Source organism: Arvicanthis niloticus, chromosome 5 (genome assembly GCF_011762505.2).
Source record: "Arvicanthis niloticus isolate mArvNil1 chromosome 5, mArvNil1.pat.X, whole genome shotgun sequence".
Lineage (NCBI taxonomy): Eukaryota > Metazoa > Chordata > Mammalia > Rodentia > Muridae > Arvicanthis > Arvicanthis niloticus.
In genome coordinates, this window is record NC_047662.1 from 100451008 (window position 1) to 100460904 (window position 9897).

The following is a 9897-nucleotide window of genomic DNA, read 5'->3' on the forward strand; positions in this document are numbered from 1 at the left end:
TGTTCACGTTATCTCCAAACTTTGTAGCATTTGCCATGTATGTCATAAGCTACATGCTTGACGAAATCAGTTTTTCCTCAAATATATTCTTTAGATTTGGAACAGAAAAGGATACTAATAGTACTAATTAAACCATGTATCATCAAGGTAGACATTCTACAGTTCTTGGTGATTTGCATGTTTTGTTTTAAGACAGCTTCATTCTGTGGCCCAGGCTGGTCTCAAACTTGAAATCCTCTTGCCTCTCCACCTCCTTAGTGCTGGTATTACCAGCAGGGGCCACTATACTTGGACCTCTGGTAATATCAAAAGTCTGAATTTCCACTAAACTGTAAGTCCCACAAAAGTAAGGAACATGTGTATAGTTGCATACCACATCATAGCATGGGCTGTAGTTTCTGACAGTATTATCAGCTTAACAAATACTAGGGGCTGTCAGTCACTCCTAATATCTGACTTAAACATAGATGAAGATGGAACTTTTCTTTGTCTGCTGATTCTGCTCCACCCCCCTTTCTAGTGATGGGAAATGAACTCAGGCTTTGTGCATTCTGGATGCTCTACCACTGAGCCATATCCTCACCTTTCATACGGCTAGCACCTTCGCTGGCTTCCATCTTCACTCCAAGTGTCATTTCTCCAAGAGGCTCTTCCTGTCAGCTCTGCATAAGACACTCTCTCCCTCACATAGTTCTGTTACCAGGTTGTTAAGTTTCTTCACACCAGACTTATACCCAGAAATCATTTTATCCATTTATTACCTATTCTCCTCTCCTAGAATGTACGCTACTGAAGGCACCAGCTCTGTACATACAACAGGGGCATGACATGCATAACCAGCCAGAGTGTCCTGAGTAAATAAGCCTCAGGCCAATGTGTCTAGTCCTTTTAACAATCAGTTTATAATAAAGCCTTTCTCCTTGACATCTTCTCACTTTCTTCTAGGAGTGTTAAACAATGAAAAGAAGGAATAATGAAAGACTGCTTAAGTCGATGGATGCCAGAGAGGAACTCCTGTATTGTATGCCAGGATAAGCTGTCCAATCGGGGCTGTCACCAGCCCCGACTCTTTCTACATCAGGGGCCAAGACAGTCAGCGAGGAGGAAAATCTGCTTTTGATTACTTTCCTCCAGATAGGCGTTTCCTTTTTCTAACTTAAAATTCATTACATTCTTTTTCTGGATTCTAGGCTATTACATAATCCCTCAAATGTCAACTCCTTGAAACTTGGCCCTTAATGTTACACATCTTTCTCTCTTTTGTATTATTACAAAACATCTTAAATAGAAACAGAGCCACCAAGGTGCCCTAAAACACAGACCCTGGGCCTGCAACATGGGCTCTTCTCCCATCCTCCAATGAGATAATCACTGAGCAAGCTGCAAAACTCTTTTACCTCCACCCCAAGAACAGCATAGTCAGGGCAGATACTGCAGGAGGGGTCAGTGACCTGGAAAGCTTTGTACCAGAGCACACTATCTTGGATGGGGATAATGAGAGAAATGAGAGCGCCTGGACAAGACTACAAACCAGGCCTTTACTGAAACACAATTTAATAATTGTGCTTTCAATTTCTGCTTCAGACCTTCTACAGATCCACACTGGAAGCTTTTGTCCATTATATTACTCAATGCCCTTTACATAAGAAACAAGCACTATATGCCTCCCAGAATTTAGCACAAGGAAGGTGGCTCAATTTACAATCAAACTTGGAATTTCTCTTTTTATTGAACAGTACAAACTATATGAAGCCACAGATGTCTTAGCGATGGATGGGGGCTGCTGGAAATAACCAGCCCAGTGTGTTCCAAAGTGTTATGAATGAAGCTAAATAGCAAGCCTTTTGTTCTTTCCACAGTGGTTTTACTGAGATATAAATCACATCTTGTGAAGCTCACCCTTTTAAAGTGTATTGATTCAGTTATTTTCAGCATATTCAGTTATATAACATTTCTATAAACCAAAAAGAAACTCTAACCTGGGGTCATTCTCTTAGCTCCTCAGCAAATGGGGGTCTCTGTGAAAGGACGCCATGGCCCTTTTATTGTGAATTAATTAGATGGGCTACAATTGTAGTGTGCTTCGTTCACCCACATTCACTCACACACACATCTATCTATCTATCTATCTATCTATCTATCTATCTATCTATCTACCTACCTACCTACCTATCTTATCTTTTTCAAGAGAGGGTTTCTTTGTGTAGTCCTGGATGTCCTCCTGTCTGTAGCCTATGCTGGCCTTGAATTCACAGAGATCTTTCTGCCTCTGTCTCCCAAGTGCTGGAATTAAATGCTATACATAGATACCTCCATTAATCCTCTTAGTAAAATCTAGAACAGTGGTTCCCAACCTTCCTAATACTGTGCCCTTTAACGTAGCTCCTCATGTTGTGGTGACACCCCCCCCACTCATAAATGTTTTCGTTGCTACTTCATAACTTTTATTTTGCTACTGTTATGAATCATCATCCTGTCTGTGTGTTTTTGATGGTCTTAGGTGATGCCTGTAAAGGATTGTTGGATCCTCTCCAAAAGGGCTTACGTCCCACACGTTGAGAACCACGGATCTAGAAGGTACCATATATAAGAATGTGAATATTAAAGTAAAAAAGGATTAAGGCTAAGTAACTTACTGAAGTTTCCCCAAAAGCCCTGCTCTACAACAGTGGGATAAGAAGGGGTAACTAGTATTCTGTAGATATCTTTGTGCTAAAACACAGAGAGATAAGCTGAATTAGCCAAGAATTCACAGTACTCTATCGTTTCTTTTCTATTGGTTTCCTTGTTAGTTTATAGTTAAATCTAGAATTCAATTAATTAACTAATCCCAGGTTCCTGACACAATCTTCTTCAAATGCCCGCCTTTAAAAAAATAAAGCAGCAACCAAAACTCCTTAATTTTAACTTTACAGGCTTTCTTAAAAACTTCTTACTTCTGTCATAAAACTCCCAGTCATCTTTCGATGGCTAGTACAGGTAGACACTCGGCTTTTTTCTCATCTTCTAGGTGAATGTCAACCCTCCTCTGTACATATGAAGCCCCGCCCGCATCTCTCCTCTGAACTGTTTGCCTGAATTCAAACTGCTTAGAGCTCCTGTCTTACTGTCACCTATCAGTCCGAGGTGTCCCGGGAAGCACAAGTTAGTGTCAAATCCAAACGCTGAGCAAGCGCAGGAAGAACAGTCCTAAGGGGTCAAGCTTCCCATCCATCTCTGGAGTAACTGCTTTAAGAGAGCCCAAGAACACACCTCTCTCCTGAAGCCCCCCGACCCCCACCCCACACTCAGCCGGGTCTCAGACCGACAGTGCACCGGACAGGCAGCCTTGTGGAGCCAATCAATGTTCACCGCCACTCAGGCCAAGCCAGTCAAGTTAACAAGTGACAACAACTGACAGGGCAGCAGTAGGGGAGCTGCACCTACGTATCCCTTCCGCCCAGCGGGGCAATCCGGAGCCCAGGCACCTCCCTGCCTTCTGACAGGGACCCGGGCCAGGGATCAGGGTCCGGCAGGGCAAGGGGCCCCTGTCTGGGAGGTGACAGAGCAAGGCCTCGAACCCAAGTCAACACCCCAAGGTTCAGAAGCTCTTCAGGGCGAAGAAGGCGAGGGCAGAGAGCGGCCTCCGGGTCGCGCTCCAGCACGACGCTCCTGGCCGCCGCCCGAGGGTCTGGGGGCACGCGCACCCCGCCCCCGGCTCCGCGCCATCTTGGAGCGCTGAGGCACTCGCTCGGGACCGCCCCGACCGTGGCTCCAGCGGCTACTCACCCGCGCTGCCCGGGGCCAGGCCCCCCGTCACCTCCGCGACCCCCCGCCGCGGCCAGCAGAAGCAGCAGCGCGCCTGGCGGGGAGGCCCGGACGCTCGCCATGTCCGGGCCGGGCGGGTCCGAAGCCGCTGGATGCTCGGACCCAGCCTGGCCGCAGCAGCCGCTGGCACCAGGCCCCGCCCCAGGCGCCTTGGACCTCTGATGATTGGCTGCGGCTCTCCGAAGCCCCGCCCTGGCCGCTCAGAGTTTCCAAAACCTCCCGGGGGGCGGCAGCGCGCCCTGGACCCTGGCTCTTTGTTAGGGGCCAGCTGTGTGTCGCCTTCGGCCTGGGGCTCGTGGGCTGCGGTTTTCAAACGGGAAGCTAGAGGCTGGAGACACTTTTGGAACGCCTCCGTCCCGAGCCGGGGCACATGGGGGCTCCCCGCAGCTCAGAGGCGACTAGCCTGCGGAGATCACTCTGCAGATCCTTCTGATATCCAAGGGCTAAGTCAAAGCTGAACTGCAGGGCGTGCACCCCTAGTTGCGTCCTCCTCAACACTCTCAATATCCTGTCCAAAGACTGCCTCGACCTAAAGAAGGCGTGTCACCTGGCCTACCCTCAAAGCCAGAGGGCTCTGCAGAGGGCACGGACTCACAAGCTGGTTTCACTGTTACCTATTCCACTCAGAGAAAAGGTTAGGGAAGCTTGTATGACTAGATTTGGAGAGCCTTGAAATTCAGAGTTGGTTCGAGAGGATTTGGAGGTGGATCTTCCCACACCATTGTAGCAGCTACTCCGGAAAATATTCCAGAGGACCTACTAAATCAAAGCTAATTCATTGTGGAGAATTATTATCCCACTTTCCTGGCTGCCTGGCCCTTGAACAGTTTAGAGCCTTGCTGTTCAGAAGTGAAGCCAGTTGCTCAATTCCAGATTCCTCTATTCAGGTCACTAAAAGCACCTTTCCCCTGCGTCAGATGGTTGCTATGACTGTATTGGAAAGAGTAAAGTCTTGACACACTCCTGGAGTCCAGATTGTACGCTACTCCCAACTAGCCCTGTGTGTACGGTGGGTGAGGACATTTTACTTCTGAGTCCCCCACCCCTCCCATGGCCAACCCTCCCACTGGCCTTCTTGATAAGATTAATGAATGTATTGTGTTTATTTATTGTGAAGACAGGATCTCATATAGCTCAGGCTGACCTTGAACTTACAATGAAGCCAAGGCTGGCCCTGATTTCCTGATCGAGTGCTGAAGTTACAGAAACCCAACTTCATATTGTGTTTAGAATGTTTAAGACAATGCTTGACCCAGTGAATAACTGAGAGATCTTAACTTGGCCCATGGGGCTAACTGGCTGGATTTATTTCCCACTCTGCCCCAACCACTTTGTGCTTCTTCAAAACAACAGACTTTCTTTTTTAAAAATATTTCTTTTGAGATTTTTAAAAATAAAAGTACTCTATTGCATCGTTTCTATCCCCCCCCTTCCCCTTTCAGCTAAGGCTTTACTTATTGGAACAGTTTTATGCTCATAGCACAGCTGAATGGAAGGTACCAAAACATGAGGTGCCCCTCATCCGCACAGCCTCATCTACAACCAAAGTCCACTAGCCGGCCTGTGCTGACACATTGGTAGGAGTCACTAGTGGCAATGTGCAGTCTGTGTGCTGTGTAAGCATAGTGTTTATCTACCACTCTTCCTCTTGACTTCTAAAAGTGTAGCTGTCAGAAAGTGTGTGGTTCACCTTGGAGCTCACACCATATTTCTGTCCTACAATGCTGGTGTAATCACGGTTCACTTAAAATGATTGATGTTTAGAGATCAATATGGTGCTTTTTAGAAAAACTTAATCATCAGCTATTGGTTGTTCTGAAGCAAAGAACCATGTGTAACTTCTTGTTTTTCAAATCCTATTTTTAATGATGGTTCTTAAACACTTTAAACTTTCCTTGTGGTCCACCACCCCCCAGAGGTAGTGGAAAAGAAAGGATACGGGGTGGGGTGGGGGGCGTTTAGAAAGTTCTTTGGAGCAATTTTCATCTGTGTTGTCTGGAAATCAGCAGTTCAGTTCACAGGTTAGCAGACAGCAGCAGCTTGATCCACTCGCAAACGCTTCACGGATACACCAGTGGTCCAGTTCGGTAGAATTTTGGGTTAGCAACAACAGTGACAGGACCTAGCAGAGACAGCCAGGCCTCAGCCTCAGCTCAAGTCAGCAGTAGGGACCAACAAGAACACCAGGAGAAGTTCTCAGCTGTGCCTCTCTCAGGGAGCCCCACAAGCATCCCACAGCTAGCTGTACCAGCAAGCCAAAGCTCTGTCTCTGTCACTCTGAGTCCTATTTATACCCTCCAAACATCACGTGTCCTCCACGTGCACATGCATCTAATCAGCTGGAGTCCTTGGAAGCTGCAACAAACTGCAGTACACCGGCAGAAGTTTTTGGTACATTTCTCTCTATGGCATCCTGACAAATGCAGCTCAAACAGGAAATGTAAGGTGGACCAATGCATGCGTGTTGTTAGCAAAGAATCCTCCATCACGTGTCCTTTCACTTGCTTGTTTTAGATACGTCGTCTCTCCTGTGTCTGCTTCAGTGAAACGTTCCTTCACCAGTCTGCCTTAGCCTTTCACACCTGTGTCCACTTTAATGAAATGTTCCTTCATGTGTTTGCCCCAGCAAAACACCAGCGGACCTTTCCAAAGAACCCTTAAGTTTCCACTTCAGCCATCTCTCTGTATTTTAGTTAAAGAAAATTCAGTAAGCTCTCTCTCGCTCTCTCTCTCTCTCTCTCTCTTTCTCTCCCTCCCTCCCTCCTTTCCTCTTTCTCTCTCTCTCTCCCTCCCTCCCTCTTTCTCTCTCTCCCCTCCCTCTCCCTCCTTCTCCCTCCCTCCTCCTTTCCCTCCCTCCTTTTCCCTCCCTCTCCCTCCCTTTCACTCTCCCTCTCCCTCTTTCTCCCTCCTTCTCCCTCCCTCTCCCTCTCCCTCCCCACCCCTCTCTCTCCCTCCCTTTCCCTCTCCCTCTTTCTCCCTCCTTCTCCCTCCCTCTCCCTCCCCACCCCTCCCTCTCCCTCCCTTTCCCTCTCCCTCCCTTTCCCTCTCCCTCTTTCTCCCTTCTATCTCTCTCCCTCTCTCGCTCTCTCTCTCTCTCTCTCTCTCCTTCTCCCTTTCCCTCTCCCTCCCTCTCCCTTTCTCTTCCTCCCCCTCTCTTGTGCTTAGCATTGAACCAGAGACCTCACATGGTTCCCTCAGTGGTAAGCAGGTGCTGTACCACTGAGCTATGTCCCCAGCCTCCTCCACAGATCTTTTGGGTAATGGTTTTCTGGTGTACTTTCCTATGATTCCATCCCTCCTTTTTATTTCCTTTTGAGTTAGGGTTTCCCTATGTAGCTCAGGCTGGCATCAAACTTGAACTCCTGTCTTAGCTTCCAAAGTGCCCCACTGCCTTATGCTTTTTAAGTATCCAAGTTCCCTTTGTGTCTTTGCATGCATGTCTCTATACCCCTCCTCATAATATGTATGCTTTCCATTTTTAATAATCTTTATATATAAAATATATTCCTATCTTATATTCTTTATATTTTATAATTATTCATATATATTATATATAAATAACATTTGTTATTTTTTATAACAGCTATTTAATATCCTTGTTTGATAACTCTGTCATCTCAACATCTATTTGTATCAACTTTTCCAGTTATGAGTAATATTCCCCCCCCCTTTTTTTTTTTTTTTTTTTTTTTTTTTTGGTTTTTCGAGACAGGGTTTCTCTGTATAGCCCTGGCTGTCCTGGAACTCACTCTGTAGACCAGGCTGGTTCCCTTTTCTTTATATGCTGAATAACTTTTGATTGTATGACATACACATGAATTTTGTATTTAGAGTGCTAATTTTGTGTGCGTGTGCATGTGTGCGTTTGTGTGCGCGTGTGTGTATGTGCATGCACGCATGCATTTGTGTGTGCATGTGTATTTGTGTGTGCGTGTGTGTGTATGTGCGTGTGTGTGTGTGTGTGTATGTGCATGTGTGTGTGCTATAAGCACTGTTGCTCTGGTTTTTCTGGCATGCTGCTGTTACTTGAGGATTTCCTGAGATCAGACATCTGTCCCAGCAGTGTCACCACATTTTTCTTTTATGTGATTAAATGTATGTATGACAAGTGCTTTAAAGTCCTGGTCTACTAATACCAGCATCTGGGTAATCCTGGCAAAGACTTCTAGTAACTGCTTTTGATCTTGATAATTGATTATATTTTCTAATCTCTTTATGACTAATACATTTTTACTTTACAGTAGACCTAGGACAAGCTCCATAAAAGACTAGTCCCCACCCCTAGGACGTGGCTTGTCACTGCAGCAGGAACACGGGAAACTGTAGAAATAGAACCAAATGGGGATCCCAAAACCTATATATATATATATATATGTATATATATATATATATATAAAGTATAATTTGTGAATTTAATATTCTGCACATTGGCAATGATAATATAACTTGAAGCCAGATCAATAAAAATGATTCAGTCCCAAGAATGGGATGGGGAGTGGATGAGCAGGAAGGAAATGGGTTCAGTGCCTGATGTGTGCAGTCTGATGTGTGCATAGCTGGGTTCCGAGAGAGAGAAGAGAATCGGAGGGCAGAAAACGATGAAGAGACCAGTACTTGACAACTTCCCAAATGGGTGGAAAGGACCCAGAAAGCAGAGTCTAAGAAGGGAAAATTCAAAGAAATTTCACCGAAGACACCATCATCAAACTGATGGATGAGGATAAAATGACTTAAACGAAGATAGTATCACACAGAGGATAGCTGGTATTTCTCCAGAAACAGCAGAGGCCACTCAGCCACCCCCATTGCCGTCACCCTAGTCTATCATTCTGCCTTGCCTTGCCTATTGAATTAGCTTTCTAACTGACCTGACTCTCACCCATTAGCCCCTACAGTCTTTTCAATAAAGCAGTTATAGAGACCCTCGTAACAGCTCTGTTACGCTGTAGAACTTTCTAAAGGCTTCCCATGCCATCCAGGAAACAAGGAGCATGCTTCTTACTGCATCTCTCTGAGCTTTGCCTCCGTAGCCTCTCTGACCACATCATCTCTCGCTGTCCCTTGGATGTAGTCACACACTCCAGCCACATCTCACTCTTTGCCTTTGCTTAATCCCCCCGTGCAATCTGCCTTGGGTTCTTTGCTCAATTCTCTTTCCCCTTTTTGGTGAAAGGAAATGGATTTATTTACAGTTTTGGCCAGAAGTAGGGGACAGAAGAGGTCTTGGCTCTTCTCTACCGTTTGAAGAACACCTGATGCCCTCTCTGGCCTTTGCACACACACACACACACACACACACACACACACACACACACACACTGATTTCTTTTAAAAAGAGAGGAGCTGGAAGAAAAGCCAGGGAATGTGCATATGTAGATTTAGATTTATCTGTGAGGCAATTATAAAAGCAATCTCAAGTGAGAAATCTTCCCTTGGAGTAGCTGCCCCTCCCAGCTCTCCTCACTTCCAGCTTAGGATTTCTTAGATCAACTTTAATTCTTCAGGGTGCAGGCTATACTGTTACAGACTGAGAGGACTATTTATGTCTATACCAAAGGACACAGCATGGAAGAATTCCGAGATCAGTCAGAAACAGCCATTCACATCCTCATCAGAATCCAATGATGTGATTCCTCCAGTGTGGGAGGAGAAAGTCAGAGGAGAAAAGGGGATTGCTTGTGAGGGGTCACTTGCAGGTCACAGGCCTTATGCGGAACTCAAGGAAGTGACAGAGCTTATGACATTTCTCTACACACAGCCCGTGAGGGCGTCGAATAGATGCAGCCTCTAGTGTACGTCTTTTCTTGCTCCCCAGAGAAAATGGGTGTTTCCTATGCCCTTCACAAAAGGCAACCTAAAAGTCTAGCAAGCCAGGGTCCTGGAGGGACCTTAAGTTCAGAAGGGGGGGTGTAGAGCTGTTGTGCTCCTGGCCTGTACAACTGGAAGCCAGATGGGAATATAGGTGTCAACAGGGGCTGACAACAACAGCTGAGGACCAGGTGCCCTCCCTTCTCCCAGGCCCAACTTCTGGCTTTGGATCTATAAATTTCTTTCCAAACTAGGGAAGACTCTTGCGAATGGCCTTGACTA

General features: G+C 46.1%; 1 protein-coding gene across 1 annotated transcript in view; it reads right to left on the bottom strand.

Moving 5' to 3' along the window:
• The window catches only part of Reck (reversion inducing cysteine rich protein with kazal motifs), a 70266-nt gene extending 66367 nt beyond the window's left edge, over positions 1-3899 (bottom strand). Inside the window, exon 1 of the mRNA XM_034502401.2 lies at positions 3769-3899. The gene's annotated coding sequence lies outside the window, so the exon portion shown is untranslated. The remainder of the gene's footprint in view (positions 1-3768) is intronic.
• Between the last annotated feature and the right edge of the window lie 5998 nt (positions 3900-9897).